Raw genomic sequence first — 21,643 nt, forward strand, 5'->3', positions numbered from 1 at the left:
CTTCATCTTGCTCCTCCTTTAAATTTGACACTCGTATCTTGTGAAACTATATCTTTGACATCCTTGTAATTTTGACTTCAATTTTTACCCTATGAAAGTCATTATAGCTCTCTTGTGGCTTAAGTTTGAGCTCTCTTAACATACTTTGTTTTTATGCTATCTAAGTTACTTTCCTTTTTGTACAATTTCTAAATATTTCAAGCTACCATTTTTGGTTCGTTGCTAAAATTTTATGTTACTATTACAAAATTTTCCCTACTTGTAAAGATTTGGAAAAATGAAAATTCGATTTAATTCTCTAATTGCTCTTTGAGTATAGACTTCTTTATCATAGTTTTGAGTTGCCAAACCTGAGATTTTTGTAAATTTTATCCAATTTCTATTCACTTTGATCTAATTATGATGCTTTTGTCAAAGTTTAATGTTACACTTTCAGGGATTTGACCCCCAATTGGGTTTAAAAGTGAAACCTTTATTTCTATTTTGGCTTTTTGCAAAAGAAAATTTGGGTAAATTACCTTTTCTTTTGATTTTAACGTTGATCGGATGTTAGAACTCGTTATTAGAAACGTTTAATAACTTGTTCTACTCTTGTCGACGAGTGATTTTCGGTTTTAAATTTGTCTTTGACTTGGAAAGTTAGCGCTCTTGTGTGCACGACAAGGGCAATTTCGTTCCATGAATGAGACTTATACATTTGAAAACTTTTCATTAATGTTTCTGAAAGTATTTTGATTTTCGATTTATACAAATGATTTGCCTTTGACCTTATTTTGGATTTGGAATGTGATATTCTTGAATGCGCAACGAGAACACTTCCGTTCCTCTGATGAGAATCTGGTTCTGTTGGAAAATTTTATTTGAAACTTTTGAAAGAATTTTGATTCTTACGATAAGTGACCTTTTAACTGTTTTGGTTACCGATTCCAATTTCAGTTTTATTTTTATAACCTTTCATTTATACTTTCAAGTTTCGAGGACGAAACTTTTTAAAAGATGGGGTGATTGTAACACCCCGTATTTTATTAAGATGGATAAAATTCTTTTAATTGCTATTTTGAATTTAATTACATCATTTAACGATTTATATATATATGCTTAGCTAATTAATTAATTTCATCATAATTCGATACGTTAATTTTAATAATCATTAATAAGTTTATTTAAAGTTAGTTCGAGTTTATTGAAATTAGTTCGAGTTTATTTATTTAATAATTTCCGTTTCTTTACGAGTCCTTATGAAACTTGTTTTAAGTGAACCCGAGATGGATTTTGGGAACAAAACCGTCCAATTAGCTATTTTGAGCTTATTTCACTAAATTAGCAATTTTTATTAATATCCGTTAGTTTTGTAAAAATCGCTAATAATTCCGATTCAAACTGATATTGTATTATTTACGTTAACTAGCTGAGTTTATTTTATTTTCACTCATTAAATTTATTTATTATTGATTCCGTTTTATTACTGAAACTTTTACTTAAATCGGTTAAATTTAACTTGAAACGGTTTTAATAACGATCGAAGTTTCTTAACGACGAAGAAACGTACGTATAATAAATAGCAGGCTAGCAGGCTGCTGTCTCATTTATAAACAACGCACGTCTTCTTTCCTTCTTCTTCCTTCTTTTTCCTTCCTTTTCGTACCTTTCTTTGAATTTTGATCTGTTAATCGACGTCGGTGCTTCGTTCCTTATCCGTTTTCAACTATTTTTGTTCCATAGCGCTCCTTTCGTAGTTCTCGTCAATCCGTTGTAAGTAAAATTCATTTTCGTTATGTATTTTTACAAACCCATTTATATTTTCAGCTTTATTTATTATAAGACGGTTGTATGTACTAAAATAGACGGTCTGGTAGAAGATTTGTTAGTCTGTTTTATAGTTGAGACGGTGTATAATTATATATAGGGATCCTTATGGATGTTAATTAGTCAGTTGTATAGTTGAGACGGTGTATACTGACCTCTAGGGATCATTTGGGATGCTAGCTAGTAAGTGGTATATTTAAGACGGTGTATGCTGACATGTATGGATTGTTTTGGGTGCTAATTGTTGTCTTTTATATTTGAGACGGTGTATACTGACATGTAGGGTTTGTTTTGGGGCAGTTTGGGATGGATAAATGGTGCCTTTCGGGACTGTTTTTAGGGCGTAAGAGTGACTGATGTTGGACGGTTTCCTGTGTATTTTTGGGACCGCTATAATGTGTTGAGTAGGCTGTTTCGTGGGGTGATGAGGGACTATTTTAGGACTGTTTTGAGGTCTCTTTGTGCAGGTTTTTCAGAGTTGTTCATGGATTGTGGTGGGGTTGTTTTGGGATGTTCTGTTGCAAGGTTTTGGGACTATTTTAACGTGATTGAGTGGGCTGATTTTAGAACAGTCAAGCATGGGTTTTAGTGGCTGAGATGGGTAGTTGTTTAGGTGGAGTGTTGGAGACAAATTTGTGGCCTGGTCGTAGCTTAGCAGATGGCTGGCCGTGGCCCAGGCGTGGCCTAGCTAAGTCACGAGTTTGAGGTCATGTGTAGTTGGTGGTTAGGCCGAGTTTGAGGTTGTCATAATAACTTTTGAGCCGTGTCCATAAATTGTTTTGACGCTAGTTTGGTTTATTTAATATATAATTAAATTAATTTCCGTCTCATATTTTATATAAAGATAATTCGTTAATATCGTCCTTTCACATAATTATTTTAGGTGGCTCATATGTGGTTGAAGATGAAGAGTAATTTTGGGTTTTAGAAGCTTTCTCAAGTTTATTGCTTGTCTCTTTGCTAGCTTAAGGTAACTATTCCGAGTTACTCGACGAATTAATGTCACATAAGTAGTAAATGTGGTGCTTGTTGTTTGTTAAGTGTTTAGGTGATTGATAATGTTTTACTTTCATTTTTCACATGATAGAAATTGGAAATAGCATGAGAATAATATAGCGATAAAATTTGTAATTTGGGCCAAAGTAGGCCAAGACTCGAGTGGGCAGATTGACCGAACGAGTTTGGTCAAACTAGGTTTAAACCGATCAACCTCGATTTGACCGATGACCCGTCGCGGGACTCGGGTCGAGGGTTTGTCTTTGAGGTGAGATTGGTTGTTATTGGAAATTTTATGTTATGTCTTGATAATTGTAATTATCATTTCACATGTTGGTTGTTGGATGAATTGGCTGCCTTATACTTCAGTCGTGTTGCCTCTTTGTCATTTTAGTTTGTTCTCATGAATTATGAAATTAACGGTTAGCTGGAGTTTGGATTATTATTGTTATTGAGGATATTGTTGGATTGTTCTGCTGAATAGACATTTATATAGCCTTTCACATGATAGAATGTTAGCATTTATGTTGGTAAGTGGGACTTTACGCCTCTTATGGTTAAGTGGGTGTCTTAATTGACTTGTGTGGTGAGTCGTGTGTGGTGTGGGCTAAAGTATTCAAGCTGGGACTAGCTGGGACTAGGTCCTAGGTGAGTATTTCGGCCTTCATCATAGATAGGTCTTTAGAGTCTCTGACGAGTATATGTTCACTGCTTGATAGCCTTTGTGTTCCTGACTAGTGGATTTATATCCAAGTTGGGGCATGACCTCGGTACTTATTTTGATAGTAAGTGGTCGGCTTAAGTACTAGCCAACCCTTCGGTGGTGTCCTTAGGGTACTCACTTCACTTTGTTTTAAAAAAGTTGTGGGTCTTGGGTGCGGTGGTGTGTATCCGCATGTCTAGGTCTGCGAAGATTTTAGGCTAGGGTTGTGTTGTCTCTTGGCCATGTTTTCTTAATAGTAACCGCTGAGCCAAGATACCGGTTCGATTACCTTCCCTACCTCGTGGTATAGACTCGAGTTACAAAGTGACTATTGACGGTACTAAGAACTTATGCCTGTCTTTGATATATTGCCCTTTCTTGTTTGATGATTCTATGAATCATAGAAGGTGAGATGCAAGCCGGCTATGGTTGATAGAGTTTGGATTCCTGGATGTTATGTGACTCACATGATAGTGTAGCTTGAGTCGGTCTAGTATTCACATGCTAGGACTATGTGTTGTTATATTGTTGTTCACATGATAAGCACGATTGTCTAGCATCTATATGCTAAGGCATTGTGTGATTCGTATTCATATTCTTATGTTTACATGTTATATTAATTATGACATTTCGTGGCTGGGAGAACTCGGAGTTACTCCCCACTGACTGTGGCTTTCGTATTTGTATAAAATGCGAATGACAGGTAGGTGATGCATATATGGGGTACATGGACGAGCTAGCGAGCAAAGTAACCTTGGGACCTAGACTGGTTTTATTTTATTGTGACCCTTAAACCCTTTTTATGTCACATACATTTTAGGGACATATGTCTCCCTTTCTCATATTTGGTTTGTATAACTTTGTTTCGCGACTTTAGCGATGTTTCATTCATGAGATTTATTTTGGACCTTGCATGTTTGACACCTTCCCTTTTGGATATCTTTATAATGAGTTCAGGTTCAGGTTTTTACTATAATGAACCTATTACAAACATATCCATGCAGTTTTATTCTAGAATTACGTGTTTACTTTTCCGCAATAAATGAGGGTGTCACAGTTGGTATCAGAGCATATTTGCTCCCGACGCACGTTTGTGCACCCGAATATAAATAACTTGACCTTCAAATAATAAACTTGAGAGATGGGTAGGATGGGTAGATTTAGGATCTTATGTTGTAGTCTCTTTGTGTTTGCTCTTTGTTAGGTACTAACCTGTTTGTTGATTGTCATTTAATAATTGTTGCGTTCTTAGATCAATGACCGTGAGCTTATCTATAGCTAATGGAGTTATTACCCTTATTATAAACAAAATTTTGAACTAAAGGTTTTGAAAATATTTTAATGTTTTTCACTGGTTTTAACGTCAATTAGTGTTAAAGCTTGTTATTGGAGACGTCTGATAATTAGTTTTATCATTTGTTGGTGTAAAAATGTATTTTTATGTCTTTGAATTGGAATATTGATATTCTTGAGTGATCGCCAAGAGTATCTCCGTTCCATTGAAAGGACACTTATATTTTACGAAGATCAAGATTTAGTGCCGATTGCTGAGGATTGAAGATTTGTTCAACCTTTGAAGAATGCTTTTACTTCCTTTAAGATGTTTGTCGTTCTTTTTGTATCTCGCCTTATTCTTAATCTCTTGGTGCTTATCCTCCTTCTAAACTCCCTTCAGTTTTACTTTAAAAGCTACGCTTGTACTCCTAACTTGTCTTTTGTTCCTTGCTTATCCTCCCTTAACGCCATTTGATAGTACTCTTTCTTGTGAGGAATGTTGACCTGGGTTGGAAAATTCGACTTTTGAGGAGATTGTTTGTGTCTGACCCTTAACCCTGGCTTTGAGAAGTCGTGATGTTAGAAAGACTTAGGTAAGGTGATGAGACATACTTAGTGATTCTTATACCTAGTTCCTTGACTAAGTAAGTCGAGTTGTGATTGGCTTCCATAATCACTTTGGACATGAGAGTTTGATAATGGGTATGACCATATGAGAAAAGCTAATGTGGGATTATTAGTTGGCTCTTGAGAGTTCTTGAGTTGAGAGAGATTTAGTATTGAGAAGAACTTGTTAACCCTATAGTTGTATAGACCTTGAGGTCGTATTGAGCACTTGAGATGATGGGATGATGTCGTAGCTGAGTGTAGCTGAGTGTAGTTCCGCTTTTGGGAATCCTTGATAAGTAAAAGGATAGAGAAACTTGAGATCCTATTGATTTTTCAGATTTTGGGGTTGGTATGTTACTACCTTGTTTGAAATGAGAACCTTGTGGAATATTTGAGGAACCTTCTCTTGGAGTTTAGAGCTTGGTATTGGGATTCTTGATTGAAGGTTTACCTTTTTGAGAAACCCATAGTTGACACTAGTTGGATACGAATATATCTTTGTTGGAAGCCTTGACCTTAGGCTTGTGAAAGTTGTTTCTGGATGTTTGAGGATTTGGAGCGATGAAATCACACTTATAGTGGAGTACCTTGTTTCAGGGAATAGATTAGGATGAGGTAACATAAGCGATTGAGGAAAACCTTGGGAATGATGTGGTTATGAGTTTTGTTGTTAGGAAGTTTTCGGAACCGTTTTGAGTGATGTTGTTTGAGATAAGAGTGTCTGGAGTTTCTTTGTTGTTTAATTTTCCATTTCTCCTCGTTCATAAGCGTTACCGTTCATACCTCATTTCCTTGCTTCATCTTGCTCCTCCTTTAAATTTGACACTCGTATCTTGTGAAACTATATCTTTGACATCCTTGTAATTTTGACTTCAATTTTTACCCTATGAAAGTCATTATAGCTCTCTTGTGGCTTAAGTTTGAGCTCTCTTAACATACTTTGTTTTTATGCTATCTAAGTTACTTTCCTTTTTGTACAATTTCTAAATATTTCAAGCTACCATTTTTGGTTCGTTGCTAAAATTTTATGTTACTATTACAAAATTTTCCCTACTTGTAAAGATTTGGAAAAATGAAAATTCGATTTAATTCTCTAATTGCTCTTTGAGTATAGACTTCTTTATCATAGTTTTGAGTTGCCAAACCTGAGATTTTTGTAAATTTTATCCAATTTCTATTCACTTTGATCTAATTATGATGCTTTTGTCAAAGTTTAATGTTACACTTTCAGGGATTTGACCCCCAATTGGGTTTAAAAGTGAAACCTTTATTTCTATTTTGGCTTTTTGCAAAAGAAAATTTGGGTAAATTACCTTTTCTTTTGATTTTAACGTTGATCGGATGTTAGAACTCGTTATTAGAAACGTTTAATAACTTGTTCTACTCTTGTCGACAAGTGATTTTCGGTTTTAAATTTGTCTTTGACTTGGAAAGTTAGCGCTCTTGTGTGCACGACAAGGGCAATTTCGTTCCATGAATGAGACTTATACATTTGAAAACTTTTCATTAATGTTTCTGAAAGTATTTTGATTTTCGATTTATACAAATGATTTGCCTTTGACCTTATTTTGGATTTGGAATGTGATATTCTTGAATGCGCAACGAGAACACTTCCGTTCCTCTGATGAGAATCTGGTTCTGTTGGAAAATTTTATTTGAAACTTTTGAAAGAATTTTGATTCTTACGATAAGTGACCTTTTAACTGTTTTTTTTACCGATTCCAATTTCGAGTTTTATTTTTATAACCTTTCATTTATACTTTCAAGTTTCGAGGACGAAACTTTTTAAAAGATGGGGTGATTGTAACACCCCGTATTTTATTAAGATGGATAAAATTCTTTTAATTGCTATTTTGAATTTAATTACATCATTTAACGATTTATATATATATATGCTTAGCTAATTAATTAATTTCATCATAATTCGATACGTTAATTTTAATAATCATTAATAAGTTTATTTAAAGTTAGTTGGAGTTTATTGAAGTTAGTTCGAGTTTATTTATTTAATAATTTCCGTTTCTTTACGAGTCCTTATGAAAGTTGTTTTAAGTGAACCGAGATGGATTTTGGGAACAAAACCGTCCAATTAGCTATTTTGAGCTTATTTCACTAAATTAGCAATTTTTATTAATATCCGTTAGTTTTGTAAAAATCGCTAATAATTCCGATTCAAACTGATATTGTATTATTTATGTTAACTAGCTGAGTTTATTTTATTTTCACTCATTAAATTTATTTATTATTGATTCCGTTTTATTACTGAAACTTTTACTTAAATCGGTTAAATTTAACTCGAAACGGTTTTAATAACGATCGAAGTTTCTTAACGACGAAGAAACGTATGTATAATAAATAGCAGGCTAGCAGGCTGCTGTCTCATTTATAAACAACGCACGTCTTCTTTCCTTCTTCTTCCTTCTTTTTCCTTCCTTTTCGTACCTTTCTTTGAATTTTGATCTGTTAATCGACGTCGGTGCTTCGTTCCTTATCCGTTTTCAACTATTTTTGTTCCATAGCGCTCCTTTCGTAGTTCTCGTCAATCCGTTGTAAGTAAAATTCATTTTCGTTATGTATTTTTACAAACCCATTTATATTTTCAGCTTTATTTATTATAAGACGGTTGTATGTACTAAAATAGACGGTCTGGTAGAAGATTTGTTAGTATGTTTTATAGTTGAGACGGTGTATAATTATATATAGGGATCCTTATGGATGTTAATTAGTCAGTTGTATAGTTGAGACGGTGTATACTGACCTCTAGGGATCATTTGGGATGCTAGCTAGTAAGTGGTATATTTAAGACGGTGTATGCTGACATGTATGGATTGTTTTGGGTGCTAATTGTTGTCTTTTATATTTGAGACGGTGTATACTGACATGTAGGGTTTGTTTTGGGGCAGTTTGGGATGGATAAATGGTGCCTTTCGGGACTGTTTTTAGGGCGTAAGAGTGATCGATGTTGGGCGGTTTCTGTGTATTTTTGGGACCGCTATAATGTGTTGAGTAGGTCATTTCGTGGGATGATGAGGGACTATTTTAGGACTGTTTTGAGGTCTCTTTGTGCAGGTTTTTCAGAGTTGTTCATGGATTGTGGTGGGGTTGTTTTGGGATGTCCTGTTGCAAGGTTTTGGGACTATTTTAACGTGATTGAGTGGGCTGATTTTAGAACAGTCAAGCATGGGTTTTAGTGGCTGAGATGGGTAGTTGTTTAGGTGGAGTGTTGAGACAGTGTGGCCTGGTCGTAGCTTAGCAATGGCTCCTGGCCGTGGCCTAGGCAGTGGCCTAGCTAAGTCACGAGTTTGAGGTCATGTGTAGTTGGTGGTTAGGCCGAGTTTGAGGTTGTCATAATAACTTTTGAGCCGTGTCCATAAATTGTTTTGACGCTAGTTTGGTTTATTTAATATATAATTAAATTAATTTCCGTCTCATATTTTATATAAAGATAATTCGTTAATATCGTCCTTTCACATAATTATTTTAGGTGGCTCATATGTGGTTGAAGATGAAGAGTAATTTTGGGTTTTAGAAGCTTTCTCAAGTTTATTGCTTGTCTCTTTGCTAGCTTAAGGTAACTATTCCGAGTTACTCGACGAATTAATGTCACATAAGTAGTAAATGTGGTGCTTGTTGTTTGTTAAGTGTTTAGGTGATTGATAATGTTTTACTTTCATTTTTCACATGATAGAAATTGGAAATAGCATGAGAATAATATAGCGATAAAATTTGTAATTTGGGCCAAAGTAGGCCAAGACTCTGAGCTGGGCCAGATTGACCGAACGAGTTTGGTCAAACTAGGTTTAAACCAAATCGGCCTCGATTTGACCGATGACCCGTCGCAGGACTCGGGTCGAGGGTTTGTCTTTGAGGTGAGATTGGTTGTTATTGGAAATTTCATGTTATGTCTTGATAATTGTAATTATCATTTCACATGTTGGTTGTTGGATGAATTGGCTGCCTTATACTTCAGTCTTGTTGCCTCTTTGCCATTTTAGTTTGTTCTCATGAATTATGAAATTAACGGTTAGCTGGAGTTTGGATTATTATTGATATTGAGGATATTGTTGGATTGTTCTGCTGAATAGACATTTATATAGCCTTTCACATGATAGAATGTTAGCATTTATGTTGGTAAGTGGGACTTTCTGCCCTCTTATGGTTAAGTGGGTGTCTTAATTGACTTGTGTGGTGAGTCGTGTGTGGTGTGGGCTAAAGTATTCAAGCTGGGACTAGCTGGGACTAGGTCCTAGGTGAGTATTTCGGCCTTCATCATAGATAGGTCTTTATAGTCTCTGACGAGTATATGTTCACCGCTTGATAGCCTTTGTGTTCCCGACTAGTGGATTTATATCCAAGTTGGGGCATGACCTCAGTTACTTATTTTGATAGTATGGGGTCAGTTAAGTACTAGCCAACCCTTCGGTGGTGTCCTTAGGGTACTCACTTCACTTTGTTTTAAAAAAAGTTGTGGGTCTTGGGTGCGGTGGTGTGTATCCGCATGTCTAGGTCTGCGCAGATTTTAGGCTAGGGTTGTGTTGTCTCTTGGCCATGTTTTCTTAATAGTAACCGCTGAGCCAAGATACCGGTTCGATTACCTTCCCTACCTCGTGGTATAGACTCGAGTTACAAAGTGACTATTGACGGTACTAAGAACTTATGCCTGTCTTTGATATATTGCCCTTTCTTGTTTGATGATTCTATGAATCATAGAAGGTGAGATGCAAGCCGGCTATGGTTGATAGAGTTTGGATTCTGGATGTTATGTGATTCACATGATAGTGTAGCTTGAGTCGGTCTAGTATTCACATGCTAGGACTATGTGTTGTTATATTGTTGTTCACATGATAAGCACGATTGTCTAGCATCTATATGCTAAGGCATTGTGTGATTCGTATTCATATTCTTATGTTTACATGTTATATTAATTATGACATTTCGTGGCTGGGAGAACTCGGAGTTACTCCCCACTGACTGTGGCTTTCGTATTTGTATAAAATGCGAATGACAGGTAGGTGATGCATATATGGGGTACATGGACGAGCTAGCGAGCAAAGTAACCTTGGGACCTAGACTGGTTTTATTTTATTGTGACCCTTAAACCCTTTTTATGTCACATACATTTTAGGGACATATGTCTCCCTTTCTCATATTTGGTTTGTATAACTTTGTTTCGCGACTTTAGCGATGTTTCATTCATGAGATTTATTTTGGACCTTGCATGTTTGACACCTTCCCTTTTGGATATCTTTATAACAGGTTCAGGTTTTAAAAATTACAGGTTTTTACTATAATGAACCTATTACAAACATATCCATGCAGTTTTATTCTAGAATTACGTGTTTACTTTTCCGCAATAAATGAGGGTGTCACACGCCACATCTCCAGACATGGTTGAAGAGGCAAGTATAGCCAGTCACTCAGAGCAGAAAGCTGAGAATCTCTATAAGGGATTCGCATTACCAGGGACGGATAGAAAATTTGAACCGAAACCGTCTTACATCAACTCGGTTGAGGGAATCCAATTTGGGGAGCTGCAAATGAAGATGCAGCTAAACATATGGAGATATTCATTGACTACTGCTGTTCCATACCCCCACCAACAGGTGTGACCCAGAACCAGATAAAGGAGACAATGTTCATATTCTCACTCCGTGATGCTGCTAGGGAGTGGTACCGAGACCTGGATCGAGCTGCTAATGGGATAACTGACTGGAATTCTCTGGCCCTAGCATTTTATAAAAAGTATTTCTCTGCATCGAAGACCAATGCAATTAGAGCTCAGATCACGAGCTTTAAACAGGGCCCTGATGAGGACTTTCATGTGGCGTGGGTCCGTTTTAAGAGACTAGTGCGATCTATTCCGCACCATGGGTTCGAGCAATAGAGCCTATGTAATCAATTCTACAATGGGCTTTATGATGATCAGAGGGCTATCCTGGATGCTGCAGCTAATGGCAGGTTTCAAGAAAATGTTGGAGAGACTAAGGGGTGGAAACATATTGAAGACATGGCCACCCATAGAGCTGAGCATGGAAATTCACGGGGTAATCAAAGGAGAGCCGCTGAATCTCCTTCTGTATCTGCATTAGAAGCTCTCACGGCCAGATTTGATAAGTACGAGTTGGGAGGAGCTTCAAAAGGAGGGATTTATCAAGTGAATGTTGTGTCGGACGGTCCTTTCGTCTGCAAGAGATGTGGAGGAGAAGGACATGTTGCAGATTTCTACAGTAGTCCCTATGAGGATTGTGCTGCTTTTCAACATTATAGGCAGACAACCACTTATTTTGAGCCGAATGTCCATCCAAACTTGAGGTGGAGTAGCCAAAATGTCCAAAATCCGACTCCACCTCCACAGCAGCAGAACTATGTGCCCCCTCATAAGAAGCAACAGCCATACCAAAAGCCTCCGTATGTCCCTCAGCAGCAGCAACAGCCCCATGGCTCCGATTTTGCCGAGTTGAAAAATTTGTTGCTAAAAGAGTCTCAAGCTAGAGAGGCCGGGATGAAAATGTTGGTGAGTCAAATCGCTCAACTGGCTAGCAAGAGTGCAACAAGAGCTCCGGGGCATTTACCGTCGCAGCCGGATAAAAAAGAGACGCTTAATGCAATTACTTTGAGGAGTGGGTCTACCCTTGATGGGCCCGCTATGGTCGAGGATGTTACTGAAAAAGATGAGGCGGAACCAAGCAAGAAAAATGGCGGAGTGAACAGTAGCAAGAAAAAGAAGATCAAAAGGTATATCAGTCGATCGACTGACATACCCGGTCGATCGACCAGTCCGCACAACAGTACAGCTTCTGGTTCTGAGGAGGTCAGTCGATCGACTGAAAACGCTGCTGATCGTGAACCTTTTCGTCCTCCAATGCCGGATAACATGAGGGACCACTTATTTCGGGGTAAGACGACTCCGAAATTATTAAGACAAGATCCAAATGCTGATGAGTCAGTCCCGGTTCCAAAGTACGACCCAATGACGATTAATGGTTCTTTCTTGAGACGGTCTGAAGAAGGTTCGAGCTACAACAAGGACAAGGTAGTGGATTTTCAGCCTAAGTCCACTGACGCCGGTATGAGAGACCTAGAGGAAAAGGCTAAGTTGCTTCTTACAGCCCCGTACCCAGAGAGATTAGTGCCGACGAAGGAACAAGTATCGTTTAACAATTTTGAAAATGTTATTCGTAGTTTAAATATGCAAGTTCCTTTCCTTGAACTAGTTAATCAAGTGCCTGCTTACACAAAATTTATGAAGCAACTTTTGTCTAAAAAGAAGTCGCTTTATACTGTGCAATATGTCGCACTAACTGAGGAGTCATGTTCTTATTTGACTCATACTGCTCCACATAAGTTAGCTGACCCCGGTAGCTTTTCTGTTCCTTGTAATATTGGTACCTTCTCGATCGAGAAGGCATTATGTGATCTAGGAGCCAGTATTAGCGTTATGCCTTTGAGTCTTGCTAAGAAATTGAAATTGACTAGGTTTGCAGTTACTAACATGACAGTACAGATGGCTGATCGCTCTGCGGTCCAGCCTATAGGAGTCTTAGAGGATATTCCTGTGCAGATTGGAAAGTTCTTTTTCCCAGTTGGCTTCGTTGTACTAGATATACCCGAGGATGCTCACATTCCTATCATTTTGGGTAGACCATTTCTGCACACTCCTGGTGCAGTTATAGATGTTGGCTCAGGGACATTGACCTTTAAAGTAAGGAAGCAGTCCATTATTTTTGCCCAGACCGCTAAGAAGAAAGATCTTATGTGGCCAGTCACTTGTGATACGATTTCTGAGAAGAAATCTTATTTTGTGCTTTCTGATATGCCTGCCCCTATGCCTACTCCTGTTGTGACACCTCCGCCCCAGATTGGGAGTAAATTGGAGGAAGATTCTTCTGTTTTAGATATTGCAGGAGCTGGTTTGGGGAAGGAAGAGCCGTTCATTACTCCAGCTGTGAAGGAGCCAATCGTTCAAAGAGGCGGTCTAGGATGTCTTAGCTATGGCATTGATGAGGAGCCTGATAAGGAGCCAGTCAAGGTGACGGAGTCCGATTTGGATTTTGATGAGCCAGACGAGGTCATTGATTGGGAAGATGTTGGAGATGCTGATCCGTTGAGTTATGCGGATATTGGAATTGATAGGAGTGCAGCTGAGGAGATGAGCACTGTAGAGGCTACTTCTTGTAGTCAGAAGCCGAGCAAGTGGGCCATTCCGTGGCTATTCTTGATCAACTATTAGTTGATTAAGACTTTTCTAAAAGACATTTTATTGCTTTTTTTAGACTTTTTATTGCTTTTGTGTGCGCGAGACTTAGCTTTAATAAGTTTGCTTAGGGTTTAAAGACCTTAGACTGTTACTTTGGGTTTTGCGCAATTTTGGGCGCGTTATTATGTGTATTTGCAGGTTTATAGACCATAATAGCTCAATTTATTGAGCTAATTAGACGAAATCAGAAACTTACAGCAGGTTTCCCAGTCGATCGACTGGCCTGAGTGGTCGATCGACTGACTGCTACAGCTACAGGAGCTTCTGTTCCTGTTCACTCTGGTCGATCGACTGCCTGCTATAGTCGATCGACCACTCCCTCTGCTGTACCTGTTCACGACCATTCCCCTGTTGTGTTTGGTCGATTTGCGGAGTTGAGGGAGGCTTTTCTCCACTTTATTCTCCGATTCATTTCCGTTTTATTCCGTTTCCTTATTTTGCACATAATTTTGCGTTTCATAAATTGTTTTCTCGGAATTATGCGCGGTACTTTTGTTTCTTTTCAGCTACCTATAGTAGCACTGCTGGCTACTGAAACCTCCTAGCTCACGCTGGTTTGGGGAGGTTTCCTTCTGCGCTTAAAGTCTTGTGAGTTTCCAAGTCCTCTTCATGTCTTATTTAGTTAATTTATCGCAAATTCCCGTTTTCCCTTTTATTTCATTAAATGATTTTGCACAATGGGGACATTGTGTGATTTGGTTTGGGGAAGGGTTTTGTGTTGCATTTCATTTGCTTGCATTCACGTTTACATTTTTGTCTTGCATTGTTGTTTATTTTCCCTTATATATACAAAATATCAAAAAAATTGAAAAATTTCAACAAAATTCAAATAAAAATGCATGTTTATTTTGGCATATAGGTCGAGTCGGAACAGTAGTATTTCAATGATGACATTGAATTTTCATCTGTTTATGCCTAAGCCGTGCTTAATTGACATGTTATTAGTAGAATCATTTGCATAGTCTACGAGTTTTTCGTTAAATATCTTGCTGAACTTAAGACTTGACTTAGATTTATGGCAAACTTCATCATTTTCTGAGATTTAGACCCTATAACTGGTGACATTCATAACCAGTTCATTTAGGATGTGAGTAGTTACTCCTTATGAGACGTGTTACATCAATATGCATAAATATAAACTTAATCAACTTAATACCTGTATGCATTCGGTTTGTGGTTTGTTGACACATGTGGTAGAGGTTTCCCTTTATTCATTTTACCCATGAGCCCCTCAAAGCCAAATTGCCTTTTTGTCCCATAAACTACATCCTATATTTAGCCTGCCCTTGTCAAGGTGGTAGTATTAGTTTTTGGGAATCAGTTTATTGCAGTTTAGTTATACTACTCTTTTTTGAGATGTTGGTGAAAGGGAAGGAAGAAAAAAAAAGGTTTGAAAAAAATGAAAATGAAAAAAAAACAGAATACGATAAAAGAGAGTCGAAGAAATTGAAGTTGGTCGATCGACTAGTTCCATTGGTCGATCGACCGTTGACTGCAGTAGTGAAAGAAAAATTCGAAAATCACATGCTACATTTGTTATGCGTTGGTGATTTGCACTCCCATGTTGTATTTATATCATTTTGGGAGTTAAATCTATTAGAGATTGTGAGTTTAGTGCTTGATAATTAGAACCGGTTTTATTGAAAATCTTGAGCAAGAAGTTGGATGTTGTCATATGGTTTTGTTTAGGTACTAGCTTGATAACCTATACCTCCACATTTCCATAATTGTTTTGCCTCTTCTTACCCATTACCTCACATATCCATATTTACCTCGACATGTGTCATGGTCATTTGTTTGGTTGGAATGCATATGTATGGTTGTAGAGATTATTTTCATGTTAGATTGCAGGCATGTTCTTATATGTCGTAGTTAGGTGAGAGTCATCACAAAATTACTTCTTTCTGTCTTTACATATATTCACCTATGTTTATTGAGTGATTTGAGCGACCCGTGAGAGTCCATAATAATAAGTTTCTATAGTTGGCGGTTCAGCAGTTTTTGACGACTTCATAACTCGTTTGCATGATTCATATTGCTAATTGATTGTTTATTTCTAGCATTAAATTGGTTTAGGCTTTATAGTTGCATTTCGCTCTGAGATTGAACTCGTTCCATTAAGTTTTAGGATCGAGTCTAGTTCTTGCTTGGGGACAAGCAAGGGTTCGGTTTGGGGAAGTTTGATGCGTGTCCTAAATATGTTGTTTTACACCTTATTTAACACGCATTTCAGAGCTCATTTATGTAGTTTATGCTACTATTTTCCCTATTTTCGTCTACTTTCGTGTTTTTGTGTAATATTGCAGAAATGTGAAGAATTCAGCGGAAATCAAGCCGAATCCGTCCCCGAGTACTAGGCATATTAGTTGACATGAAGTATTTACTTGGGAAGCGAACTTGGTGCGCGTATCGAGGCTCGAAAGACGAATTCAGGAAGCTTTTAGAGCCAAGTACCTGTTGAAGTGGTCGATAGACTGGTGCCTTCAGTCGATCGACCAGAGCACGACTACCAGAAGTTACTGTTTAGCGCATCTCAGTCGACCGACCGCCTACCCTGGTCGATCGACCAGACCGTTAATTTAACGGGAATTAAAAGAACGAGAAAGCCCAATGTAATTAGGTTTTAGGAATAAGAGTTACGTATAGCTATCTATATAACGTAACGTGGTTTTTCAGAATAGGCATCAAGTCATTATCATCGAATTTATTAGGGTTCTTCATAAAAAGATTGTTTTAGTTTAATTCTCAGTGAATAAAGTTTACTTTCCGCATTTGGTTTTGGTATTTCCTGTTCAATTCTCCTTACGGTATTCTTCGGTCCCTTCTGTTCAGTTTATTGTTTTAATTCCTCCGTAGTTAGACTTGCTAGTTTAGATCTCCCAAAGCCGAATTATCGTTTCATGTTAGTTATTTATTTAGTTAATTCAATTATGCATTCAGTAGCTTTATTCGTTAACATTATTGTCGTTTCTATCATGATCATGGGTAGCTAAATTCATCGTGCTAGGATGTAGGGGATCTGTAGTATAGGCGGCATAGAAATTCGTAAGTTTGAGTCGCGCCATGGTCGATCGACCGACTCACGTGAGAATACCTTTGGCTTAATTAATTTAGTTGATATATTTGACGAATCGAGTGCACGCGACTAGTTGAATGCTTAGGAATTGACCGACCCGATAAGATCGAAAGATAGGGGAGGGAGATAGACTGCTTAATTAAGACGACTAAGTTAATAAGATCGAGAGATAAGTTAATTTAGACTTTTAAATCACTTTTCAGGACGAGAGTCAGCATTAGTGATATTAGGGACCCGTAGCTAGATCGAAAGATGCTACCTGTTAAGAATGGACCGAGAGGACTTCCTATTTTCCCGTCTCACGTGATTATTTTAGACTTACTTAGGATACTGCCGCCGAAACTCTAGTGAACCGACCATCTTAGCACCCTTTTAATATTTGATTTCATACATTTTGATTTCATACATTTATTTTAGACTTATAAATTTATCTTTGGTATTCTACGACGGTATCTGTAAGATCCACAATTTCTTCATGCTACCTCCTTAGAGTGTTGATGTGAGAGGTAGAAGAGCTTCCTCTTACTCTTGGTCTTCTTCTATCCCTAAATGAAGATCCCTTTGGTCCCATTCTTTGATTGTTGAGTTGGAATTTTTGATTTGTTTAAAGTATGAAGATGCTCTTTGTGGATTGAATGTTGCCTTTGAAACCCTAGAAATTGGGGCTTTTTAATTTTGTGGAATAAAAGAGTGTTTGGGATATGCTTTGGAGTCATAAGGAGGTGGGTTTTTTTTAATACAAGTGGAAGGAAGGGTGATGTGTCACAAACTGTGTGGTGGGGAGAAATAAAATTGGGAAAATCGAGAGTGAAGACCGCAGAAAGACGAGCGGACTCGGGCTCGGGACACTCGGATTCTGTCATTCTGGGACGAGCGGATTCCAGGGAAGACGCTCGGATTCTCTTACAGCGAATTTTTGCAAAAATTTGACGCAGCCAAGACGAGCGGATCGAGCACAAGACGAGCGTCTTTTCTGAAGCTAGACGAGCGTCTTTTCCCAAAGACGAGCGGATTCTGTTACATGAACTTTTTTTAAAATGCACTGGCAAAAAGACGAGCGGATTCATCTTCAGACGCTCGGATTCCTGCCGGACGAGCGTATTCTCAACAAGACGGTCGTCTTTGTACAAACCGAGCAGATTCTCTCTTTGGACGCTCGGGTTCCTTGCTGCGGATTCCCTTTTATTTCCCTGACTCCGATAAAAGCTTCCCCACACTTGAAAATTAGTTCCTTCCTTCATCAAAAATCATTAGTGACCCTCCCTCACTTACTCTCATGGAAAGAATTTATGTTTATGATAAAAGGAATGTAACAAAATTATAAATACAAGTTAAAGGGTTAGTATATTTACAAGTGGTGGTTTAGGGAGGACTCCACCAAACTCTCCCTTTGATGATTCCTTCAAGGATGAGGAGGCCCGAGGTAGGTGACCTCGACCTCTCCAACAAATGCTCCCTCATAATATGGCTTTAATCTTTGACCATTGACCTTGAATTTGCTTCCATCTTCCGCCTTGATTTCAAAATCCCCATATTTTCCAACCTCGGTGATCACATAGGGACCCATCCATCTAGAGTTCAATTTTCCCGGAAAGAGTCGATAACGGGAATTGAATAGAAGGACTTTATCCCCTTTGTGCAACGCTTTTTGCTTGATCCTCTTGTCATGGAGCAATCTTGTCCTTTCCTTGTAGATCTTGGCATTCCCATAAGATTGTAGTCGGAATTCTTTCAACTCTTGAATTGAATCATCCGCTTTTGACCACTTAATTTGAGATCAAGGTTAAGGGTTCGGATTGCCCAAAAAGCTTTGTACTCTAATTCGATTGGCAAGTGGGATGCTTTTCCATAAAGAAGCTTGTAAGGAGAGGCTCCTATGGGAGTCTTATAGGCCGTCCTATAGGCCCAAAGAGCGTCATAAAGCTTTGTGCTCCAATCTTTTCGGGTCTTGTTTACAACTTTCTCAAGAATTTTCTTGATCTCTCTATTTGAAACTTCAACTTGACCGCTTGTTTGTGGATGATATCCTAAGCCGGTTCTATGTTGAACACCATACTTGGTCAACAGGGATGCGAGTTTCTTTTCATGAAAATACGTTCCTCCATCACTTATGATTGCTCTAGGAACTCCGAATCTTGGGAAGATTATTTTCTTGAAGAGCTTGGTGACCGTCTTTGCATCATCGTTTGGAGTGGCAATTGCCTCCACCCACTTTGAGACGTAGTCTACGGCCACAAGGATATACTTATTCCCATTGGATGTCACAAACGGCCCTTGGTAGTCGATCCCCCAAACATCGAAGATCTCCACCTCTAGTATGCCCCTTTGTGGCATTTCATTCCTCCAAGAGATATTCCCCGTCCTTTGACAAGCATCACAATGAATGATGAATTCCCTTGTGCTTGGAATATCGTAGGCCAATAGAAGCCCGATTGAAGAATTTTTGCAATGGTTCTCCTTGCTCCATGGTGCCCACCGTAGGGTGATGAGTGGCATCCTTCCAAGATTCCTTGGACTTCCCATTGAGGGATGCACCTCCGGTAGAGCCCATCACTACACTATTTGTAGAGATTTGGGTCATCCCAAAAGTACCTTTTTACTTCGAAAAAGAACCTCTTCCTTTGGTTGTAGTTCAAATTTGGAGGGAGTACTCTTCCAACGATATAGTTGGCATAATCGGAAAACCATGAGGTGATGTGCCTTTCAAGTTGTGTTTGAATGGCCATCAAGATATCGTCGGAAAATTAGTCATTGATCGGCGTTTCTCCTTGTTCATCATGAAACCGGATTCTTGACAAGTGATCCGCCACTAAATTTTCGGCTTCTTTCTTGTCTCTTATCTCCAAGTCGAATTCTTGAAGAAGCAAAATATATCTTAACAACCTTGGTTTGGCCTCCTTCTTTATCAAGAGATGTCGGAGAGCACGGTGATCCGAAAAGGCAATCACTTTGGATCCGAGTAAGTAGGAACGAAATTTATCCAAAGTATACACAATGGCAAGAAGCTCTTTCTCGGTGGTATCATAGTTCACTTGGGAGGGATCAAGAGTCTTGCTTATATAATAGATGGCATGAAGAGCTCTTCCTACCCGTTGGCCAAGAACCGCTCCAACGGCGTAGTTACTAGCATCACACAAAATCTCGAACGGTAGTTCCCAATTTGGAGGTTGAATGATCGGTGCCGAGATTAGTGCTTCCTTGATTCTATTAAAGGCTTCAACACACTCATCAGTGAAATGGAATTGAGCATCTTTAAGTAAGGGTTGAGTGAGGGGTTTCGCTATTTTTGAAAAATCTTTTATGAAACGGCGATAGAAACCCACGTGACCGAGAAATTTCTCACCCCTCTAACATTCACGGGAGGTGGGAGTTTCTCTATCACCTCAACTTTAGCTTTATCGACCTCGATGCCCTTTTCCGAGATTAAATGACCCAAAACAATTCCTTCATTGACCATGAAGTGACACTTTTCCCAATTTAAAACAAGACTAACATCTTCTCATTTTTGCAATACAAGAGAAAGATTATGTAAACATGAGTCAAAGTCTTTTCCATAAACTCTAAAATCATCCATAAAAACTTCTATTATGGAATCTAGGTAGTCGGAGAAGACACTCATCATGCATCTTTGGAAAGTAGCGGGGGCATTACATAAGCCAAAAGGCATCCTCCTATATGCAAAAGTACCATAAGGGCATGTGAAGGTGGTCTTATGTTGGTCATCCGGGTGTATAGGGATTTGGAAGAGTCCCGAATACCAGTCAAGGTAATAAAAGAATTTGTTGGAGGCTAACCTCTCAAGCATTTGGTCAATGAATGGTAGGGGAAATGATCCTTTCTTGTTGCGGAATTCAATTTTCGATAGTCAATGCACATACGCCAACCGGTGATCTTCCTTGTGGGTATTAACTCATTCTTTTCGTTTGTCACTACCGTGGTACCTCCTTTCTTAGGTACCACTTGAACGGGGCTAACCCACAAAGAGTCCGATATGGGATATATGATTCCCGCATCAAGTAATTTCATAACCTCTCCCTTGACAACTTCTTGCATGTGGGGGTTTAATCTCCTTTGAGATTGGATGGTAGGTGTATGATCCTCTTCTAGATGAATTCTATGCATACAAAAGTTGGGACTTATCCCCTTAAGGTCATCTAGACCATAACCTATAGCCTTTTCATGTTGTTTTAATACATCAACCAATTTTCCCAATTTGTTTTCATCAAGTCTGTCATTAACAATCACGGGTTTTGTCTTTGATTCATCAAGGTAAGCATATTTCAAATTTGGGGGAAGGGGTTTTAAAGTAGGGCTTTGTACCTCACTTTCCTCCTTTGACGGTTCATTGAGAATTTGCTCCATTTCCATTAGACACTCCATTCTCATAGCATATTCAACTTGTTCTTCGTTCTCATCAATCTCATCACACTCGAATTCCATGACGAATTCTTCTTGTTCTTGAGCTTGTAAGATGTCTTCTAGGATGGATTGGTCATTTTCTATAGGTTGGTATGCTTTCACAAGGATGTTATGTACTAATTCGGATTGTTCATGAGTAAGTTCTTTGTTAGCTAGAGCAGCCTCAAAAAGATCAACCTCCAACTCCCAATACATATTTTTAGCCTCACTTGCTTCCAAGGCTTCCAATGCTTGCATGGGGTTTTTGAAGAAAGGTATACTTAAGTGGTCCTCTAAAAAACAATCTATAAGGTCCATCTTGCAAAATATCGAACAACTTGAAAATAGTTAGAACAAACCTTGAGGAGTTTTAATTACCCAAGGCAAAGAAAGACACAACTAATAGCAATCTAAGAAAATCTAAATCAAGTTAACAGCGTCCCCGGCAACGGCGCCATTTTTGGTCGGACTCACTTGGAGGTTTAGTTTTCGGTACTTGTCATTAGAAGCACCTAGACCAAAA

At 38.4% G+C, this 21,643-nt stretch overlaps 2 long non-coding RNA genes across 2 annotated transcripts; both read left to right on the forward strand.

The window, feature by feature from the left end:
* The first annotated feature begins 2,709 nt into the window (after positions 1-2,709).
* On the forward strand, positions 2,710-4,405 carry LOC141637206 (uncharacterized). Its single transcript, XR_012541698.1, has 2 exons — positions 2,710-2,776; positions 4,209-4,405. It is a non-coding gene; the product is annotated as an uncharacterized LOC141637206 (long non-coding RNA).
* A 4,488-nt stretch (positions 4,406-8,893) lies between these two features.
* Positions 8,894-10,594, forward strand: LOC141637205 (uncharacterized). Its single transcript, XR_012541697.1, has 2 exons — positions 8,894-8,960; positions 10,398-10,594. It is a non-coding gene; the product is annotated as an uncharacterized LOC141637205 (long non-coding RNA).
* The last annotated feature ends 11,049 nt before the right edge of the window (positions 10,595-21,643 follow it).

This window comes from Silene latifolia, unplaced genomic scaffold, assembly GCF_048544455.1.
Source record: "Silene latifolia isolate original U9 population unplaced genomic scaffold, ASM4854445v1 chrun_scaffold_16, whole genome shotgun sequence".
NCBI lineage: Eukaryota > Viridiplantae > Streptophyta > Magnoliopsida > Caryophyllales > Caryophyllaceae > Silene > Silene latifolia.